Here is a 23463-nt window from a genome sequence, read left to right on the forward strand (position 1 = left end):
GGCTGAGTTATGGCTCATCATTGAGGGATGCTGAGGATCTTTCACAGGCACAGGTTTGTTTGTATTACTATTATTTATATTTGTTTATACTCATTGATTAGCCATAAATATCTTTATATTTTTTTTTAAGGCTTCATCCCCGCCCGTCACGGAGGCCACTTTGTGTGATACTGACCTGGCTGCGACGAATGATTATATTCAGGAGCCCGACGAGACCATGGAAAGACAATTTAAATTTTTATGACTTAACACGTACATTACTAATATATAAATATATCATATACTTAAATATCTTATTATCTGTAGGTTACTGCTGGACCGACGACCCCTTCTACCAAGCTTGTCAGCCCAACTGACGATCATACTGCAACGTATCCTCCGATAAAGAGGCGACGCAATGAGGATGATCCTGATAGTGTAGCCGGGCGGGATGGGATGCGCCTCAGGGAAACGACTGCATTAAAGCATACATGATGTGGGACACATTTATTTGTTTTTGTATTTTATGTACATATGACATTCAGTAAATAATAACAACAATTTTTATTGTTTACATTATATGCGCATTATGTTTTTATTTCTCCGGTTCTTCGTTATTTTAATACTACAACACAAACACAAACATAGCAACTTAACATAATTTAAATTCAGTACAACTAATGAAAATATATGATACGGAAAACATAAAGATAAAATACTATACTCAACACATACATGTGCTTGTTTAGTCACTACCACCTATTATTCTCTGCTCCAACCACTTAAATTTCTCTTCCAGTCTATTTTTTTCTTCTTCCGCCTCTTTTAGTTTCTCCTGCACTGCCGTAATTTCTTGTTGCATTTCAGAGATCTGGCGTTGGTATTCATTGTTCATATTCCAAACATACTGCAAACATGATTTGTAGTATTCCTGGTTAATGGATTCATCATACCATTCCTCAAACATATATTGATTTCCGTCATTGCGTCCAAACAATTGTTGACATATCCAGTATCTGTGCCCAACATTACCATCTGACCAACATGCCTTCAAAATCGCACGTTTGCCACAATAGCACCTTGGTTGATCATTGCGTCCAGACATTTGTTAATGCAAGAAAAATAAAAAATTTATGGAAAGTTTTGTTATTTGTTTTGGTTAAGCACATATAATAACTAAAATATGCTAGTTATTTATAGGCAAGACAACACACATAACATAGTATTTCACCGTGCTATGTTTCACGTGTTAAAGATTCTTTCGGGTACAAGATAGTTTTTGCAGGCGAGCATCTTTTTAGGTCGACAAGACAACACACATAACGTAGTATTTTATTGTACGATGCTTCGCGTGTTAAAGATTCTTTCGGGTACAATACAGCTTTTCCAGAAGTTAGCTTTTGCAGGCGAGCAACTTTTCAGGTCGACAAGACAACACACATAACATAGTATTTCACTGTGCTATGCTTCGCATGTTAAATATTCTTTCGAGTACAATACATATTTTCCAGAAGATAGCTTTTGCAGGCGAGCAACTTTTCAGGTCGAAAAGACAATTGTTTTTTTTAAATCGGTTTATGTTAGATTATTGTACTGAAGTATTAATGTTAAATATCAATAAGATTTAACAACAATGGAAATATAATTTTATTTCATACATTCTACAAGATAAACAAGTACATACACTTATTACAACCACATTACGGAAACTAAACACTACGTGTATCCTAGATAGTTGGGCACATTAGATGAACTTCTACTAGGAGCTGGATTACCACCGCCACCCAGACCAACTGAAGGAAATTTACGATGGTTGTGTCCTGTTTGCGAGCATATGCCACATTTGCGCACATAAACGGTATCACCAACATCCATTTGGTTCTGTATACGCTTTCTTATTTTCACTTGTCGTTGATGTACATAGTCCTTGTTACACACCATTTTAAATGGTCCCGGCGGCCAATAATGTTCAGCACCCACTGGTTGTAACTGCCCACTATAGGTGTTTAAGTATGCAGCAACACTATATTCTTTATCAACGTAGTTGGTTGCCCCTAAACCTGTATGTTGAAAGCACTTGATGGAATGTGAGCACGACATATGGTAGATGGATCATTTCCCACAAGAGCATAACCTTCTGGCTTCATTTACGGTGTGGGTATTATTCCCCCCGGTTTTGATGGATAGCGGTGCAAACTTTAAAAATATTTCGCTCGTTGCAATACTGTAAATATGAATGCCAATGTGCTCGTCGCCTGTATTTCTCAAATATTTTCATTGGTATTGGCATAAATTCAACACCCCTTTTCCATCAATGACGATGCGCCTCTAGCCCTTTCAACAAACCTCTCCGCCATCTGCTTGAATGACATCCGCACCATGGCAGTGACAGGCAATCCACATGTAGACTTCAATAACCCGTTGAAAGACTCTAACACATTTGTAGTAAGAATTTCCCATCTTCTGCCACCATCCTCATGCAAAGTCCACTTGTCAAGCTCATGTCACATCAACCAACGATAGGCCCCCTCATCTTCCTGCCTGATAGATTCCATGCGCCTCCTAAATTTACATTCTTGGTGATCTATTGCAGCCATCCACATTAAATCATGCAAATCTTTATTGGGATATGCCTTCTGGAAATTGGCCTTCAGGTGCCTCACAAGTAACGGTGGTAGGTATACGGTTCCTCCCATGCACACAAATTCTGTATAGAACTTAAAATACCACCATGCCGACCAGATATTAGACAAATACCTGAACGTTGTTTGATAACGTGCTCTTTCAAGTGGTTCAAAAATAGTGTCCACGTCTCTTGGCTTTCATTGGCACAAATAGAAAAATCTAAGGGAAATATACTTCTATTAGCATCTACTGCAACGGCGATCAACTACTTAATATCATACTTTCCATAGACATGAGTGTCGTCTATGGATATTACCAGCCGACAATGCAGAAAACTATCAATTGCTAGTTTAAATGCCCAGAACACATATTTGAATATATGTTCTAGTATTTCCGAACTCCGCTCAAGCATCCATTCAACAACAATCCTGGGGTTAAAGTGTTGCAATGCAGCCATGTACCTGGGTAGAGAAGCAAAGGACTTATTCCAGTTACCATAAACAATTTCAAACGCACGTTTGCGCTCGAGAAATGCCTTTCTTTTGGTAATGGTGCACCCATATTCCTGGTGGACGGATGTTATACACTCTTTGATCTTGTACCTTATGGACGATTCAATGTGTGGAATCAAGACAAGAGAAATCAAGTCAACATTCAAGTTAAAATGATTCTCACTGAATATGTCTATTTCACAATTGTGGGTGCCAATGTATTTACCCACAACCCACATATTTGTTTTCTTCTTCCTCATACGCAGCATCCAATTACAACCCGTAAACCATCTACGGCAGACTACCTTGTATACATCTGGAGATGACTCTTGTACCATGATCTCATGACACTATTTTATGTTGTACATTAGCACCGCCCTGGTTAGGCGCGTTTAATAGAGAAAAAATATGCCCTTTGACAGCACCGTTGCTCTAAATTCATCCCACATTGTTGTATGGATTTCGTCAATATCCCTTGTGAGGGCATCCACATCCGGCATACTTAAATGATCAAGGTAGGGAATCTCCCTTAAATGAAACGGCACGTGGGACTCGTACACTCTTGGTCTAACGGGGGTGGAGCATGCTCCCTTGTCAAATCAGGTCCAGCATTTTCTTCCTCCTCATCAGGGAAGGGTGTGTCATCTCCAGACTTATCGACATTGTTGTCATAATTACTATTCTCTTCCTAACTCTGTGCATCTGCCAGATCCCGATTAAATATGTCGTCTTCTGGCAATTGAGTAAGGACATGACTTTCAGGATGCTCGTTTTCACTGCACAACCAACAAAATAATGAGTTACTCAAATTGATAAATACTTTACATATAGCGATATCACTTCACTTACAAATCGTAATGTGTTGACATCCCATGATGGACATTATCCTATTGGTGATGACTCCCGGATATACCACCATGATCCAACACATCAGAACTAAGCATATTCAAACTGGGCGTTGGTTCATAACTTGTAATATTCATATCTGGCCGGTACCCCATGTGGAATATATGAGTGTTAATACAAATTCAAAATAGCAAAAATAAATATCATAACACAAAGGAAAATTGAAGTTTACCACTTGTCTTGTGGATTATGTAAACTAGGAGAGAAATTATTTCCTCGCTCCTCATTAGCCCGTAGAGATAAGTTTAGATCAGGCCAAACTCTTTCAGCTGAAACCTGTTCGGCTAAAACTGCTCCAAAATAACCATCCGATGACTGATGGATTTCCCTGCTTTGCGCAACCTCATTATTTCGAACGTCTTCAACCTTGACGTACATTTCCAATATTTATATCACAACAAATTCCCGGTATTCATCCGGAGTCCTCAAAAAATCTCTCAGAGTTTCATCGTCCTCAATGTTAAACCCCTTGCGGAGTGACAGAATACGGATATCTTCTGGTTACTTTAAGGTTCACCGAACATTTGCTCATACTCATTTTTTACATAACAACGATACCAATGTATCGTACTCCATTTTAAGTGGCAACTTAACATGACACTGTGGAGATAAACTATAGGTTATTGAGTTATTCGCCACCACAACCTCATCCCCCCTCCCCCCCTCAATATAATGAAACCCTTATTTTTCGCTTTTCAGATATTATGAAAAAATGCAAAACAACTTAACGAAGAAATATTTCAAAAGACTTGAGAATATTTTTGAATGGAATTTTAGAAAATCCTTAACCTCTTTAAATAAGGCAAAAACCAAATCTGGGGGTACAATTGTTTTAGGTATAGCGCTTTAAATAAGGGCGTTATACCCAGTTGAATTATTGTTATGTCAGTTAAGCCCAGAAGAATTATTGGTGGGCCTACATAATATGTATGCGCAGCAAGGAAAGGCGTTATATATATAGCGCCTTTTAAAAGGGCGCTATACTTAACTGGGCAAACGGCCGTTAAGGTATAGCGCCCTTTAAAAGGGCGTTATATATAAAATTGTCACAAAGTTATTTTTCCACACATTTTGGTTCTTTGAGTCCAAAAGAACCATATTTTAGTTCCGGACTCTAAAAAGAATACCTACCGTTACAGAGATGAAAATTACTTACACAACGGTAGAAGATTTTTACTAATCCTCTACTTTCTTTTCTTACTGATATACATATATACATATATATTTTCTATATGTGCAAAGATACCTCATGGTGTGGCTGCTTGGGATATATACATACTATATATGTAGTGGCAGATTTTTTTTTACTGTGCATTTTGGTCCATAAAAGAAAACTGGGGGACCTTTGTAAAAAGAAAACAGAAAAAAGCGAGTTACCATAGTTTTACCCACCAGGACCTCATATTCCAGACGCTTCTCTTTTCTCTCTGCTTGCTCACTCTATCTCACTCCTATTTTCTTTTTCTCTCACCAATTTTTATGGGTCCTCCAAAGAAGACATCATTCTCAAAAGTTGCTTCATCTTCTACTGATGATTCTTGGTCCAATATTACTAAGAGTGTTGATGAAAAAGGGATCTACTTCAATCGAGAAGATGGTGTTGATGATGCATATGTTGCAAGGGTGATTCAATACTACCAATGGGACCTATTTTCTCAACCTACAGAAGTATTTTATCTAGATTTGGTAAGAGAATTCTATCAAAAGTTAGATCCTATCTCTTACTTTTCTACTGTTCAAGGGAAAAAATAGACTTCTCTCCTTCTGTAATTAGGAAGCTTTATAATCTGCCTATTTTTTAGGACAAAGCAATTTTAGCTTTCATAGAAAAATCAAATTAGGATTTAGTTGAAGAGAAATTATGTCCCCTTGGAGCACATTGGACTTATGATACAGATGGATTTAAAAGTAGTATTTGTTTCCTAAATTTTTTGTGCAGAGTAAGACCAATACTCGTATTTGTGAGTAGTCGTCTAGTCCCAAACGAGAGCAAAATAAAAATATACAGGGATCGAATACTTATGTCCTATGTGATTAGTTCTAGGATGCCTCTTGATGTTGCAAAACACCTCTACACACAGATTCAATTCTATCGTTTTAAGTCTAAGCACAAAGGATTAGGGTTTCCTTCTACTATAACTCGGCTTATTCTTGAAGCCCGAGTTGAGCCAATAGGAGCTTTCACACATTCAGGAAAAATGATCAATAAGACAATTCGGCTACAGATAGAAAAAACTATAGGGCCAAAAAGAAAACAGGGAGATGATGGAGGTAATACTAGGAAAAGACCAAAATCAACCATGCCTCTGTGGTTGCCGTTTGCCGGTCTCCCTCAGAGTCGAGACTAATGTTCGCAATGCACCTTCGGCCTACCACATCCTGCGGTCTAGGTCATCCAACCTTTGTTCTAGGTTGGTTCTTAGCTCAAGCACAGTATCCATGATGGGCCGTAATACGCCAGCCGTCTCATCAAGGGTCGTGATACGATCCGCATGATTCACCATGGTCAGAAATGGTGGTAATGGTAGTGTGTTCCCTCGTCCGATACCAACTTTTATGCGGCGCCTTCCTGAGATTTCTTAGAAGGGCGACGTAAGGCTAAGCAACCGATGTTCGTGTAGTTACTATCCGGGAACTGAGGTCCCCCTCCGTACACTAGACTAGATTGTTAGTGTCGTACGGAAAAACCAATATCAAGAGAAATTGAGAGAACAAAAAAGAGAATTGAGAATGAAAGAAAGCTTGATTACATTAATGAAAGCTATTACATAAAATCAACATGGTTTCGAGGGGGGGAGACACCAGTACAGAGAATTTCTTGCTTGCTAGAAAGTTTGATTGCTTGATCCCCTTAATAGTGCTTAAAAAAAATCAAAGTTACAGGACTTGACCTAGTGATGGATATAAATTATTCACGTAATTTCATACATAAAAAAATAATTTTTTAAAATAAAATATGAATAAGAATATCCTATCCTAACATATTTTCTAACAAATCTTGTAGGAAGAAGAAATTATGAAAAAGAGGGAAAAAGGCTAAAAGACAAAAGAATGAAGCAAAGCCACAGTTGCACACAACATCTTCGTATTCGCAAATTTGGAATATACATATGGGCTTATGGAAAGAGATAATTAGAGATGAAAAGGAGCATAGATGCATGTGTGGAATCTATATTTGCAAGGGTCGCATTCGCACACATGGAACCTACATTTGCAAGTCTAACCCATGAAGTCAAGAATGGAAGCAAAAGAGCTATAGATGCATATGTGGAATCTATATACGCAAAGGACACATTTGCATACATGGAACCTACATTTGCAAGTCTAACTCATGAAGTCAAGAATGGAAGCAAAAGGGCTATAGATGCATATGTGGAATCTATGTACGCAAAGGTCACATTTGCATACATGGAACCAACATTTGCAAGTCTAACTCATGAAGTCAAGAAGGGAAGCAAAAGAGTCATAGATGCATGTATGGAATCTATATTAGCAAAGATCTGCATACATGGAACCTACATTTTCAAGTCTAACTCATGAAGTCAAGAGTGAAGCCCATAGGTGAATATATGGAATCTACGTACACAAAGGTCAATTCGCATTCATGGATTTCACATTCGCAAAAGTGGAAAATGACAAAACTACTCATCTTTTCCTATAAATAGCAAGCTCTCTTTGTACAAGAAGATCCAATCTTTTGCAAGACAAGAACTAGTCTTGGTCTTCTTTCTTTATAATAAAAATATTTTCTAGTCTTTTAAATATTTCTAGTCTTCTAAATATCTTTTTTAGCTTTTCTTACTCCATAATGAAGTAATCTCTTTTCGTTGGGATAGTTGATGAAACTTGATATATTTTATAACACTATCTCAGTTTTTATATATTCTTGGCTTGAAACGTTTTATTTACATTTCATACTGTGTTGAAATGATGGTTTTTAATTACTGTATTATCACTTCTATATATTTTATTTCTAAGTTATTCATATATTAATTTTGTAATTCTCGCAGAGCAAAATTAATATATAATAACTGATGAATAAAATAGTAGAGTGAAATAATTTTTTAGTAAACTATTAATTCAAGTCAGTAATCTTGCTTGCCTCAGTTTTAATTCTCAGGGAGGAATTGTTGTAGACAAGATTATTGATCCTTAGTATAAATATTCTTATGAAGTTTTTACTTTCTTTTAGCACAATCCAAGCAATAAAAATATTTCGGTTTAAACGTCACTACTCTTAAGTTGATTAATTAACATAATTCTCACAGAGTGTTATTAATTGGTTATTTCTTATTAAGCAAAATATAATTGTACTAGAAATAAGCAATTATTCTTTAAAGAAATAAATGTAGAAATTGAGATTTTATTATAGTAATATTATCAAGTGAATTCAATGATTCCCAACTCTTTTTTAAAAAATTATAAATCTTTCGAAAGTTATTTGTTTTGTTTAAGTAATTAACAAGTTTTAAACCTCACTCACTTTTCATCAATTTGATTCTCTCAAATAGTAGTTAGAATATTACAAGTCTGTAGAATAGATTATTCAGTCTCTGTGGAACGATATCTTAAACTATACTAGAATTTGGCAGAGTACAAGAAGCAAATTCCAATACATATTGGCCTCGTCACCTAACCAAGCTAAAGGAACATAATGGAAGTACATGAAATAAAATTACTCTATATTTACAATGAAAAGGACTTAATTTTCTACAAGGTATAAACATGTCTGTTGTCAGCAACTTTGTCTTTGGCATCACAGTCTGCGCGCGCGACGCTGTTGGCATCTGCCTGCGGCTCGGCGCTGGCGAGGGCAATCGGTGGGGCGACAGAGGCACATGCGAGCTTGTCACTTGGCGCAACCAAGACCACGGGGTCTTCCATGACGCTAGGCGTTGGGAGGCTTGCTAAGACGCCATGGGGCGCGTCCAAGGGGTCATGGGACATGGCTAGAAAGCCGCCCATGACATTACACATCTCAATTAGATTGTTTTCCTCATTTTGTGTAAAACTATTTCTCGATAAAATATTCAAAAAACTTTTGGAAAAAAATTATTTTCCTCATTTGGTGTAAAATTATATCTCAAGAAGATATTTGAAACAAATTTAAGGTAGCGTTTGGCCATATATTCCCAAATTTATTCTGAAAAATCTAATTTGGGTGAAGTTTGGTTTGAAGATGAAAATGTGTTTGGACATCAGTTTTCAAAATATATTTTTCAAATTTATTTTGGAAAAATATGAAACATGTCTTATACCCACAAGTTTTAAAAATTATCACAAATACCCAACAGTATTATCAATAATATTCATTATATTATCGCAAAACATAGTCCTGAACATAAATAAATTTGATACAAAATTATCATTTTTATAATGAACTACATGATACACTATCAGGTGACCGAGAAGACGAAGCAACATTGTTACAAAATAATAAATGGTTGGCTCTTTTATAAAATACAAGAGTTTGGGGCAATTTTTTAAAAAATGTAATAGTGATATTTTGGCCCGCTGGTTTTGGGATTTGAGATTTAGGATTTTGCCAAAATGTAGGCAAAATCTATGGCCAAATATGTATTTGCCAAATAAAATCTAAATTTATTTTGATAAAATCTATGGCCAAACGGGTCCTAAGACAATCAATTTATTTGGGCCAAATTTCGACCCAACACAACAGTAGGCCGAAATCGAAGAAACTCATATTGCAAACTGATGAAATTAGTCTTCTAACTGATCTAAACGTATTCATTTGTCGAGATCGAGGTCTCAACTTCAAATTCCATCGAACTGTGAGTTTATGTCCTATTATACTAGTGTTCTGTGTTAGTGCGTGGTAAAAATGTACTAATATCTGCCTGCTGGAAGTATAAATATGTAAATATCCCTAATATTTGACCAAAAAGAGGACAAATTAATTATTTAATTTCTTCATTAAAAACAATAAATATGCGCTTTAAACAGTCCAATTATGAAGACAATGATGTAGTTGCATCACTGGAAATGACAAGCATGAAAAAACATAAATTAATTAGGGTGCTTTTCATGATCGCAAATGTGTCCATATATTTACATCTTTTTAGCTTACTATCATGTCATTTCATCAAATTTCAACCAAAAAAAAACTTTAAATGAAAATTACTTAAAATGAAGATTAAGTAATCTATAAGAAAAGTTCGAACAATGATTATTTATTAGTGTCCAAGATTTGAACCATAAAATAGATGGAGCCTGGACTCTGGAGAGTGCCTCGATCATGTCACGTAGGGGCAAAAACTGCAGCAAATGGAAGGTTTCAAAAGAAACCATTCACTATTTTTTATTGAATTATTCTCGAGTTTAGTGACTTTTGGGTATCCCAGTAAGGGCATCAAATGATGTTTAATTTTCTTAATGTAAGTCAGCAGAATACTGTATATATTGATAACTGGTTGTGCTTTGCTCATCTATTATACAACTACAAACAACTACTTCTAATATTAATTTGAGAAAAATGTCAAGCTTAGTACTCCGCCTTGCAAGGAACATATATTAATGTAACTATATAAGGTCAGCCACAAAAATTAGTTTACTTGATTCCACACCTCATCTCATCTCAAGCAAGTTGGAATTAATTATATGAATCATCATAGACCATGTCGTGCTATTGAAGATCATCTAATGTAACATGTGTTTTGCTGAATACGCTGCCATGATTTATTTCAGATTGTAAACGTTCATCATATATTGACTCTATTTAGATCAATCCTACTTCTTTATCCGAACTTAGGACCGATAATATGAGCAAACTCACACCGATGGAATTACCAACCTAACTAGCTATACATGGAAAGGAACAGTCATATAAGAAATATGAAACAATAAGAAAATTCCATACTAGAATTAATAAATAGAACTAAACTTCAATCTGAAACATGAGACAGCTAGCTAGCCATTAGACAATCCAATTATTGGGAAATCAATTTCTCCCAACAAAAACAACCACCAGCTGAGTCAAACTTAACCTTTTGTATTTCCAATATCTATATTCTATAATAACCATAGGACATATATATCTAGCTAACAAGAAGATCAAAAGTTCAAGAAAAATGAAAAAAGGAGAAGATGATGATCAAGCTTCTAATTCTTCTATTGTATGGGACTGTGGGAGCCCATTGTATGATTCTTTCGAGTTAGTTTCACTTGTTCATTTGATCGAACGGAATATGATGATCAGCTTGCCATTGCCGGAGAGATTTTCGTCGGCGACGGAATCGGAGTCCGAGACTGACGTACTGAACATGAGAAGATTAATTTATAGCTACAAGGAAGGAGAAAAGATTAGTAATGGAAATAAGGTGAGAAAACTTAAGAGGGAATTTTATTGCTTTTGTTCTAGTATTGGTAATTTAATTAACAAAGGTGAGAAACTGTAATTTGAACAGATGTTTTATCTTTTTCTTTATACAGAGTGATTAATATCTCAGTTTTATTGTTTACGGAGTTATTGTCAAATGTCAATCTCTTTCAATATGAATCTATCTAATTAATTAACTCGAAAGGGAAGAACTTACATGTTTTTCTCTTCTTCTTTTTTTTTGTTTTGTTTTGTTTTCTGTGTGTAAAATTAATATCTGTCCGTTTGTGATGATTAACAAATACGAGAAGGTGTGGATAGTTAAGTGCTAGCATTACAGTTTGTGAAATCAAAATTTGATGACGCATAACTATGTCTTATAAAAAGGACTAAGCGGTCGTTGCAAATATATTCTGACTAATAAGTCCGGAGTCGAATTCACAGGGAATTAACCTATCAAACATAACTACTAGACTCGCACGAACTCACACAATCAATCTTCAGAAATATTTAAGTAACAATTTGGATGTTTACAAACTAAATATTACGTAATGAAAATGCAACAATTAATAACTAACTACTAACGGTTGTAGACAAGAATTGGAATGATCTAAGGTTGTAATTTCCCCTATTGTCGGAATTTTTTCCGCTACGTTTTTTATAAATTTACCTAAGTCTTCTCTATCGATCATGAGCACTCTAACTGTCGTAACTCTCTTCCGAGTAATTACCACAATTGACTAGACATATTCTCCCAAATTACGCTAGCTGGCATTAAGTACGGCTCACTCGGATCGCACCAAGGTTTCGTTATCCCTAATCTCACATTTAAACCCTTCGTATTGATCCCTCATATACGTTAGGAGTGATATTGTTCAACAACTACCTAAATATGCACTCTCTTCCGAGTAATAGATACTAAATAGGCACAGTCGATTGAGGGCCCTTCGATCAACCACAATAATATTATAGTTGAAAAAATAGAGAAAATACTACGGCAAATATATATATTAACGTAACAAGAAAATCATCCTTCAACAGGTTCCATCAAAACCTTAGATTATGAGTTTAGCTACTCATACTCATAGTAACAATATCCGAAATATTTTGCATAATTAAATTACAAAGTAAGGATAAAGGGATGTAGAAATCAACGAGTCTAGCTCCCAACGGTTGTTCCACGAGCTATCTTTGCCTCCAATTACCAAAGGTCCTTCAAAAGTGGCGTTTTAGGTCTATTTATATGTGTAGGAAAAGACCTAAACGCGTAGGCCAAGTCCTAGTCAAACCAGGAGACGAAATAAGCTTTCAAAGTTAGAAATGTGCACGCCTCTGTCACGACCCAAAATCCCACCACAAGCGTCGTGATGGCACCTAGTCTCTAAGACTAGGTAAGTCGATTTCTATTACATTTCGAAGCCATTTTTTTAAACTATCAATTAAATAGGTAATCAAAACCAACAGCGGAACACATATAAATATAATAACCTCCCAAGACTGGTAGTACTGAGTCACGAACTCTAACTGAATACATGAAATGATTTCAAGGGTCGAATACCCAATACTGTTTGAATAATAAATAACAATACAATAAGATGGAAAGACTCCAAGGAACTGCGATGACCAAGCAACTCTACCTTGAATCCTTGCGATCCCACTCTAACTCTGTCCGAGTCTGATATCTCCAATACCTGGCTCTGCACAAAAATGTGCAGAAGTGTAGTATGAGTACACCACGGTCGGTACCCAGTAAGTATCAAGACTAATCTCAGCAGAGTAGAGATGAGGTACAGTCAAGACACTCACTAGTCTAATAACTTGTGCAATATAATATATAAAATAATAGAAAACAATAACAATAAGGGCAACATAGAACAACCAGTGATGTGCACAGCAAAACAACAAGAACACAATTAATATCACTTAACGAATAATAAATACAAGTATACCCAATTAAATCAAGTTCTTCAAATAAATGTCTTTCCAATATAAGTACTTCAAGTATAAATCTTTCAAATATAAGTTCTTCAATAAAAATTCTTAGAATATAACCTTGTCAAATAAATATATATTTCGAATATACTCTCTTCAAATAAATTTCTTTCAACTATAATTCTTTCAAATAATATTTTTGGAATATAATCCCTTCAAATAAAAGTCACCTTGTGACACCCCATTTCATAATCATAAAAATATGGGTCTCAATCTACTTTCATATTTCCACGGCACCTCGTGCCCATATTTCTATCACAACTGCACGGACAATCAATGTATATAAGATCCACATGATCAATTTATTCCACTAAAGTGAGTTTAAAATTTTTAAATCAAGTAAGAAATCAACAAAGAAATGAATTTATTTTAGAAATTATTTGGGTGAAGAAAATAACATTGCACTTAAATTAAAGCATCAGATAAACTACTGATTTGGATGTAAAAACTATTTAATTTGAAACATAATAATGATTTCTTTTATTTAAATCAACTTAATCATCGAAAATCAGTAAGAAAACACAGAAATATACTTCTTCAGAGTCTCGTGCTAAAAAAATCAAAGTCAACACGATACAACTAGGAGCATAAAATACATAATAATAAAGTCAGCTAGTACATCACGGAAGAAGACAAGAATTTACATATTAAATGGAACAAAATCACCCAAGACGAGAACATAAATAAAGGAATATCAACAGGGCACTCTCGAGGTACCGCCTCGTAGTCCCAAATAAATAAATTCACAATATCTCATTTAATTATATTACCGCGGGATACTTCACATATAATTTTTAAAGATATCATTTTTCCTGAAATAGCATCCCGCGTTTTAGCCACCCTTATCACACCGCATGACTTCTAGTAGTTTCCCTACTAGCCACCCTTGGTCATAACTTCTTGTAGGAATGTCCAAATGACGAACGGTTTGAAGCGTTGGAAACTAGACACATAGACCTTTCTTTTGATAGGTAATACACTATATAACTATTCATATCAAGAGATGTATGCTAGTTTGAAATTAGGTCTTGTGTGAACTCACTTGAAACCTTAGTCTATTATGAAATTTCCAACTTTTACATTCGAGGCCGAAACCTATCGAATCAAGTCCGATTGAACTCAAATTTTGCACACAAGTCATAAGTGACATAACGGACCTATTACAATTTCCATAATCGAATTTCGGCCTTGTTATAAAAAAATTCAACCTTCGATCGAACTTTCCGAAAATCGTCTATTTTCCAACTTTCGTCAAAATGCGTCGAATTGTCCTACAGACTTTAAAATACAAATCTGAACACGTGTCTAAGTCCGAAAACACCATATGAAGCTATTGTCATCATTAAAATTCTATTCTGAGGTCGTTTGCTCAAAAGTCAAATCTCTGGTCAACTTTTTCCATTTAAGCTTCAAAAATGAGAATATATCTTTCAATTAGACTCTAAATCTTCCGAAAATCAAAATTGACCACACCCGCGGGTCATAATACATATTATGAAGTTGACCGGGACCTTAAGTAGTTGAACGGGGCGTTAATTCTTAAAACGACAAGTCGGGTCGTTACATTCTCCACCTCTTAAACATGCGTTCGTCCTCAAACATGCCAAGAATCTTTCTGAGGACTTTAAATTACTTGGTGTATTCTTACACACATACTTGTGGGTGATTCTAAGTTCCCGCAATTTAATACGGGTCCGACAACACCATCTCAATTGAGATTATTTCTTTTCTCCATTATTAAAAGCATTGAAGCAAATTCCCTAACTCTACAATCATTTCGAAAAGGCCTGATTTTTACTTAGTCACACTGTATTAGTCTCAACTGGCTATAGCAACTCGTGCCTACACACACCTCAACTTTCTTGATAGTGTTGAAGTACTTCAAGAATTTTCCGGGGTGTTACATTCTCCCCCGCTTAGGATCATTCGCCCTAGAATGAGAAGTAGAGTCTGCCCTCAAACACATAACATAACTTTTCTCCGCCCTAGAATGAGAAGTAGAAGCCGAAGCCGAGAAATATACTTCTTCAGAGTCTCGTGCTAAAAAAAATCAAAGTCAACACGATACAACTAGGAGCATAAAACACGTAATAATAAAGTCAGTTAGTACATCACGGAAGAAGACAAGAATTTACATATTAAATGGAACAAAATCATCCAAGACGAGAACATAAATAAAGGAATATCAACAGGGCACTCTCGAGGTACCGCCTCGTAGTCCCAAATCATAAATAAATTTACAATATCTCATTTAATTATATCACCGCGGGATACTTCACATATAATTTTTAAAGATATCATTTTTTCCGAAATAGCATCCCGCATTTTAGCCACCCTTATCACACCGCATGACTTCTAGTAGTTCCCCTACTAGCCACCCTTGGTCATAACGTTTTGTAGGAATGTCCAAATGACAAATGGTTTGAAGCATTGGAAACTAGACACATAGACCTTTCTTTTGATAGGTAATACACTATATAACTATTCATATCAAGAAATGTATGCTCGTTTGAAATTAGGTCTTGTGTGAACTCACTTGAAACCTTAGTCTATTATGAAATTTCCAACTTTTACATTCGAGGCCGAAACCTATCGAATCAAGTCCGATTGAACTCAAATTTTGCACACAAGTCATAAGTGACATAACGGACCTATTACAATTTCCATAATCGAATTTCGGCCTTGTTATAAAAAAATTCAACCTTCGATCGAACTTTCCGAAAATCGTCTATTTTCCAACTTTCGTCAAAATGCGTCGAATTGTCCTACAGACTTTAAAATACAAATCTGAACACGCGCCGAAGTCCGAAAATACCATATGAAGCTATTGTCATCATTAAAATTCTATTCTAAGGTCGTTTGCTCAAAAGTCAAATCTATGATCAACTTTTTCCATTTAAGCTTCAAAAGTGAGAATATATCTTTCAATTAGACTCTAAATCTTCCGAAAATCAAAATTGACCACACCCGCGGGTCATAATACATATTATGAAGTTGACCGGGACCTTAAGTAGTTGAACGGGGCGTTAATTCTTAAAACGACAAGTCGGGTCGTTACATTCTCCACCTCTTAAACATGCGTTCGTCCTCAAACATGCCAAGAATCTTTCTGAGGACTTTAAATTACTTGGTGTATTCTTACACACATACTTGTGGGTGATTCTAAGTTCCCGCAATTTAACACGGGTCCGACAACACCATCTCAATTGAGATTATTTCTTTTCTCCATTATTATAAGCTTTGAAGCTCATTCCCTAACTCTACAATCATTTCGAAAAGGCCTGATTTTTACTTCGTCACACGGTATTAGTCTCAACTGGCTATAGCAACTCGTGCCTACGCACACATCAACTTTCTTGATAGTGTTGAAGTACTTCAAAATTTTTCCGGGGTGTTACATTCTCCCCCGCTTAGGATCATTCGCCCTAGAATGAGAAGTAGAGTCCGCCCTCAAACACATAACATAACTTTTCTCCGCCATAGAATGAGAAGTAGAAGCCGAAGCCGAAGCCGAGAAATATACTTCTTCAGAGTCTCGTGCTAAAAAAAATCAAAGTCAACACGATACAACTAGGAGCATAAAACACATAATAATAAAGTCAGCTAGTACATCACGGAAGAAGACAAGAATTTACATATTAAATGGAACAAAATCATCCAAGACGAGAACATAAATAAAGGAATATCAACAGGGCACTCTCGAGGTACCGCCTCATAGTCCCAAATAATAAATAAATTCACAATATCTCATTTAATTATATCACCGCGGGATACTTCACATATAATTTTTAAATATATTATTTTTCCCGAAATAACATCCCGCGTTTTAGCCACCCTTATCACACCGCATGACTTCTAGTAATTCCCCTACTAGCCACTCTTGGTCATAATATCTTGTAGGAATGTCCAAATGACGAACGATTTGAAGCGTTGGAAACTAGACACATAGACCTTTCTTTTGATAGGTAATACACTATATAACTATTCATATCAAGAGATGTACGCTCGTTTGAAATTAGGTCTTGTGTGAACTCACTTGAAACCTTAGTCTATTATGAAATTTTCAACTTTTACATTCGAGGCCGAAACCTATCGAATCAAGTCCGATTGAACTCAAATTTTGCACACAAGTCATAAGTGACATAACAGACATATTACAATTTCCATAATCGAATTTCGGCCTTGTTATAAAAAAATTCAACCTTTGATCGAACTTTCCGAAAATCGTCTATTTTCCAACTTTCGTCAAAATGCGTCGAATTGTCCTACAGACTTTAAAATACAAATCTGAACACGCGCCTAAGTCCGAAAACACCATATGAAGCTATTGTCATCATTAAAATTATATTCTGAGGTCGTTTGCTCAAAAGTCAAATCTATGGTCAACTTTTTCCATTTAAGCTTCAAAAGTGAGAATATATCTTTCAATTAGACTCTAAATCTTCCGAAAATCAAAATTGACCACACCCGCGGGTCATAATACATATTATGAAGTTGACCGGGACCTTAAGTAGTTGAACGGGGCGTTAATTCTTAAAACGACAAGTCGGGTCGTTACATTCTCCACCTCTTAAACATGCGTTCGTCCTCAAACATGCCAAGAATCTTTCTGAGGACTTTAAATTACTGGGTGTATTCTTACACACATACTTGTGGGTGATTCTAAGTTCCCGCAATTTAACACGGGTCCGACAACACCATCTCAATTGAGATTATTTCTTTTCTCCATTATTATAAGCTTTGAAGCAAATTCCCTAACTCTACAATCATTTTGAAAAGACCTGATTTTCACTTCGACACACGGTATTAGTGTCAACTGGCTATAGCAACTCGTGCCTACGCACACATCAACTTTCTTGATAGTGTTGAAGTACTTCAAAATTTTTCCGGGGTGTTACATTCTCCCCCGTTTAGGATCATTCGCCCTAGAATGAGAAGTAGATTCCGCCCTCAAACACATAACATAACTTTTTTTTTCTTTCGCACATATCAATTCCCCAAAATTTTCTAACTCCCAAATTTTTCAGAAATTTTGCTAGAGTCTCCCCTGTAAATGGACCTATCCACCTGCCAGAGTAACACCAAAACAACTCCTAACAACACATCAACAACCTAACAAAACACCACAAGGTATATATCGATAACACTAAGCTCAGCATTACCAGCATTGCATTATCATAATGATATCAGGACATGAAGCATATCATATGTATGCTCATCACCACATCTCTGGTCTTAAAAGTTGTTCATAATTAATTCCAGCATCATCAATTAATCTCATATTAACCACCACCTCATTTAAAATTTTCACAACACTAACAACAGAATGTGAGGCATGAAGACCTCATGATTACTTACTCGGGTTAATGAGTCACATTTAACGCCTCCTGGGCACTCACCTCATAGGCTAAAACTCAATGTTTATAGCACGAAAATGGCTGAATATGCACAGAAAATATACAAAAATTATCAAGTAAGCCTAACAGGCATGACTCCCTATTAATACTATTGTACAAATGAAATTTCACAAAGGGAGAATTTTAAACTCATAAATATTTCACCACAAGGACCTCGTCCTTATATAACTTCCACCGTGGCTTGTAGCCCGGTTTAAATATTTCACATCATATAAAAATAAATGTGAGGATCTCGTCCTCAACTCCAAATCACAAGTATGTTGCACATTGTGCCAACTGAAATTTTCAATTTTCTTTCTTTCTTCTTTTCAATAAATTTCGTAAATATTTTTCATAACACATTAAACCCACTATAATGAATATAATTCATAAATTGGAATCAATTATTCCAAAATACATTAAACCCACTATAATAAATAATAAAATTTTACTTTTGGACTTATAGCCCTCAATGGTGCATAGAAAAAAAATTAAAATGACAGACACGGGCTCACATAAGTGGGTCACAAAATTACGAAGTTCACCCATAAGTGGATCATAATAGGAGGACTCACCTCAATATTCAGAACCGAATCAAATTAAGGGAAAATACTCTTTTATAACAAATTGGGATCGTACCCGTAACGACACCATTTGGTGTAGTGGCCTCGGCCACACAATAACAATCATGTCAATGGGTCGGGCCTCCACCTCTTAGGCGCCCTCTACCCACTTGTCCTCCACCTCTAACTGACTGTGCACGTGGAGTATTAACTAGAATAAATCTTGTAGCCCGAGTGTTTTGATGAAATCTACTCCTCCCAAGTCTGGGACAATTCCTCTTGATGTGACTAGTATCACCACTCTCATAACAACCCCTCTGCGGGCACGGCTGTTCATACTGAATCTCTGCCGGATAACAGGAATAACCAATGTAAGAACCACGTGCCGTTGGTGCATTAAAAGAACTTACTGTAGCACCCCGAATATTCTGAAATTGTTTTTGTGACCCCGCTGGTACTAAAATGTAGAATTATTAAGGATGTGGGAATACCATAAGCCCCAGCATCATCCCATACATATTTCACCTCTTAATCATATACAAGTTTTGGAGAACCTTTTAATACCACATAAATACATCTCAGGCCAAAACTGATATAACATATGACCCCGCAATCTGATCGTTGATAATGGACTCTCCTCACTTGGAACGAAACCATAGGACACATTCTGATGATCCACAATGCTAACCTTTATCGCTCATAGGACACCGGTCATAAGACACCTCAAGCCATTTATTTGGTGCATGTCATCCTCGTGATAGTTAAACTCATTTCCTCTAATGCCTTAGCTGCGTATGTACCCTTCGCTAAATAGAAATCCCATACGAACTACATAGTTTCTAATACTACCAACTATTTCAGATCTACACCTACCTCGTGACCCTACCACGATTGTGATGATTAGGCAGTTAATTAAACCTACTTAAGATCATACTTATCAACCAGATATCAGAACCTGATGCACCCCAATGTACGCAACTGGATGATCTCTCAATACTTCCACATTCTCGATTTGGACGACATGTTGTAACAATGGTTGAGCAACCCTGGCTCCCTTATAACCCCTCTGTAGTATCACAAACCGTTGGCGCATAGTTGATATCGAGTGCAATTTCATACATGAGTGGATGCAAAAGAACATAAGATATACGCTTCAAGCTGAATAAATGTCGCACGGTAAGGAATGAAAGAAATGAATTTTTCCTACTAGCTCTGTAGCCTCTCGAAGATAAGTACAGACGTCTCCGTACCGATCCGCAAGACTCTACTAAACTCGTTCATGACTCGTAGAACATATGAACCTAGAGATCTAATACCAACTTGTCACGACCCAAAATCCCACCACAGGCATCGTGACTAAGACTAGGTAAGCCGATTTCTATTACATTTCGAAGCCATTTTTTTAAACTATCAATTAAATAGGTAATCAAAACCAACATCGGAACACATATAAATATAACAACCTCCCAAGACTGGTAGTACTAGTCACTAACTCTAACTGAATACATGAAATGATTTCAAAGATCGAATACCCAATACTATTTGAATAATAAATTACAGTACAATAATATGGAAAGACTCCAAGGAACTGCGACGACCAAGCAGCTCTACCTTGAATCCTTGCGATCCCACTCTAACCCTGTCCGAGTCTGATATCTCCAATACCTGGCTCTGCACAAAAATGTGCAAAAGTATAGTATGAGTACACCATGGTCGGTACCCAGTAAGTATCAAAACTAACCTCAGTGGAGTAGAGACGAGGTACAGTCAAGACACTCACTAGTCTAATAACCTGTGCAATATAATATACAAAATAATAGGAAACAATAACAATAAGGGCAACATAGAACAACCAGTGACATCCTATATACGCAACCTTTTTAAGCAATTCCCTTAACTCATCACACCAAAAATATTTAAAATAGTCTAAGCACAAAGGTGTAACATCCTCACCTCAAGATTTGACTCACAAATACCATGCCTTGTTCACAATTCACTTACTTACTCTAACATGGAGGTCAATGATATTACCTTTCCTTTACGAATCACGTGCCCTCACCCAACAAGAGCTTAGTTCCACACACAATGAATTTTAAGAACGTAAGAACTCAAGATAGGAAAAAATCACTCGCTCTCATAAATAACATTCATATGCCACAAATGATGCACCATAGGCTTGACCGTAGTGTAATACTCTACTAATCAATCTCATTCAGTCTAAGATCAAGTAGGACTTTAATTGGTTGTAATATAGGCTGCGGGTCGGGTAGGATACATTTGGATATGAGTGACTACATCTCCCTTAAGCACTTTAATACATATACTTTAATATTACAACCCATACTTATGTCAAACCCAAAATTCCACCATCACTTCAAATTATATTACCCCATACTCTTTAAGCACAAGTATATCACTGGCCACCATCATCAAGAATTATTTTTCATACAATACACTATTATCATTTTTCTCACTTCTTTTTAAAAAAAAAATTTTCTCTTCAAGTGGCTTTTATTGACATCTTTTTTTTTCAAGACAATGCACATTTCTCCTCATTTCAATTGTTCCACTCAAAAGCCAACCCACACTTTAACTTTTACATAATTCATCACAATTCAAGTGCTCATGAGAGGTGACACGGTTCGAATTTATGGTCAATTAAAAAACAAAGGGGTACGGCTTGTAATGTGGTTACCAAAGAAACAGGATAATAGGCTCAAAGGAGTTAACTATGATACATAATATTTAGGTGGGTACACTATATATCTGGCTTAACAAAGAAACGTCTATATCACTTCCCAGACTGGACAAGACTACTATTTCGCTTTGCACACACACGAGGCAAGTTCTAGACATCAAATGTAATACATAGAATACATACAAACCTCATATATACATGGCACATAACTCACTCAGGATTGATTTCATCGCGATACTCCAGTCCAAGCAGTTAAGGTACTTATACTAGAGTCAAAGACCGAGCCTAAGCGTCACAACCATAGTACTAACTATTCTCAAGGCATAACAAAGCTAAGATATATTGCTGCAATTAAATGCATAGCCCCATGGTTCCTACTCCTAAAAATTAAAACTAACTACACCCGGTTCAACTAAAAGCCCTAGGAAAAGAACCATGGACTAAAGAAAAACCAAGGGGGAATTACTACACTACCTACAAGAAAATCGTTTTTGGTTTGTTTTTCTTTAGACTTACTTCCCTCAAGAAAATTGTCTAGGAGATCCATCGCCGGGAAGAGTAGAGTCCAATTTCTCTCTCTCTCTATCTATCTATATATATATATATATTTATTTTTTTTCTAACAACAAATAACTAAAAACAAATAACTAAAATAATTAACTAAGCTAATAATTAAAATAATCAACTAAAACAAAGATGACAATTACTAAAAAAACAAATAAATAAGCAAAACTAATATTTATAAGTCCCCACCCCACACTTAGATCATGCATTGTCCTTAGTGCATGCACAAAATGACAAAACAAGAAAAATGAGTAGGATCTAAGAAAAAAAAAACCTCGTCATGTTGTATCGTCGCCCTCATCCTCTGAGGATGCCCACTCTTCCTCATGTGCGTCCTCCTCCTCATCATCATTGTCCTCATTGTCTTACTGGTCCGGCTCAGACTCAGACAACTCAGGTGTGTTAATATCCTCGTCATCCTGAAGTTTGTATCCATCACCTAGCCCAACCAGTTGTTGAGCATGAGCGTTGAGCGAGAACCGCTCCTCCAATATGTCCCTCTCCACTATAGTAGCCGTCCTACCCCTTATCCTCAGCTGCAAATCCATCATCCCATAGAAATGGGCCATAAAACTATCATCACGAGCATTGCGCTTGGCACCTGTCAATGATGGCATGGCAGTCTCTTCCTTCACCCAGATGCTAGTAATGTCCGTATGTCGTATGGGCTGATCAATGATGTGGGAAAACTCTATCTCCTCCTCAACCTCCTCGCATCCTAAGAACTGAGTCAAAACATTGGCAAAAGGCATTCGATCGACCTTCTTACTCGTTCTTACCGAAGACATTTGGTAGCAGATCAGATGACCCACATTCACCCTTTGACCCGTCATGAGGAAGTAGGGCACACAAGTCCTCTCTCAGCTAATGAGTGTGTCATTATTTCACGGTAGAAGCCGTGCATTAATCAGTT

At 36.3% G+C, this 23463-nt stretch overlaps 1 long non-coding RNA gene across 1 annotated transcript; it reads left to right on the forward strand.

Moving 5' to 3' along the window:
* Window positions 1-5422: 5422 nt before the first annotated feature.
* Window positions 5423-7882, forward strand: LOC138896979 (uncharacterized). The gene is made up of 2 exons (XR_011410664.1): window positions 5423-5687; window positions 7006-7882. It is a non-coding gene; the product is annotated as an uncharacterized lncRNA (long non-coding RNA).
* Window positions 7883-23463: the final 15581 nt, after the last annotated feature.

This window comes from Nicotiana tomentosiformis, chromosome 8, assembly GCF_000390325.3.
Source record: "Nicotiana tomentosiformis chromosome 8, ASM39032v3, whole genome shotgun sequence".
Taxonomy (NCBI): domain Eukaryota; kingdom Viridiplantae; phylum Streptophyta; class Magnoliopsida; order Solanales; family Solanaceae; genus Nicotiana; species Nicotiana tomentosiformis.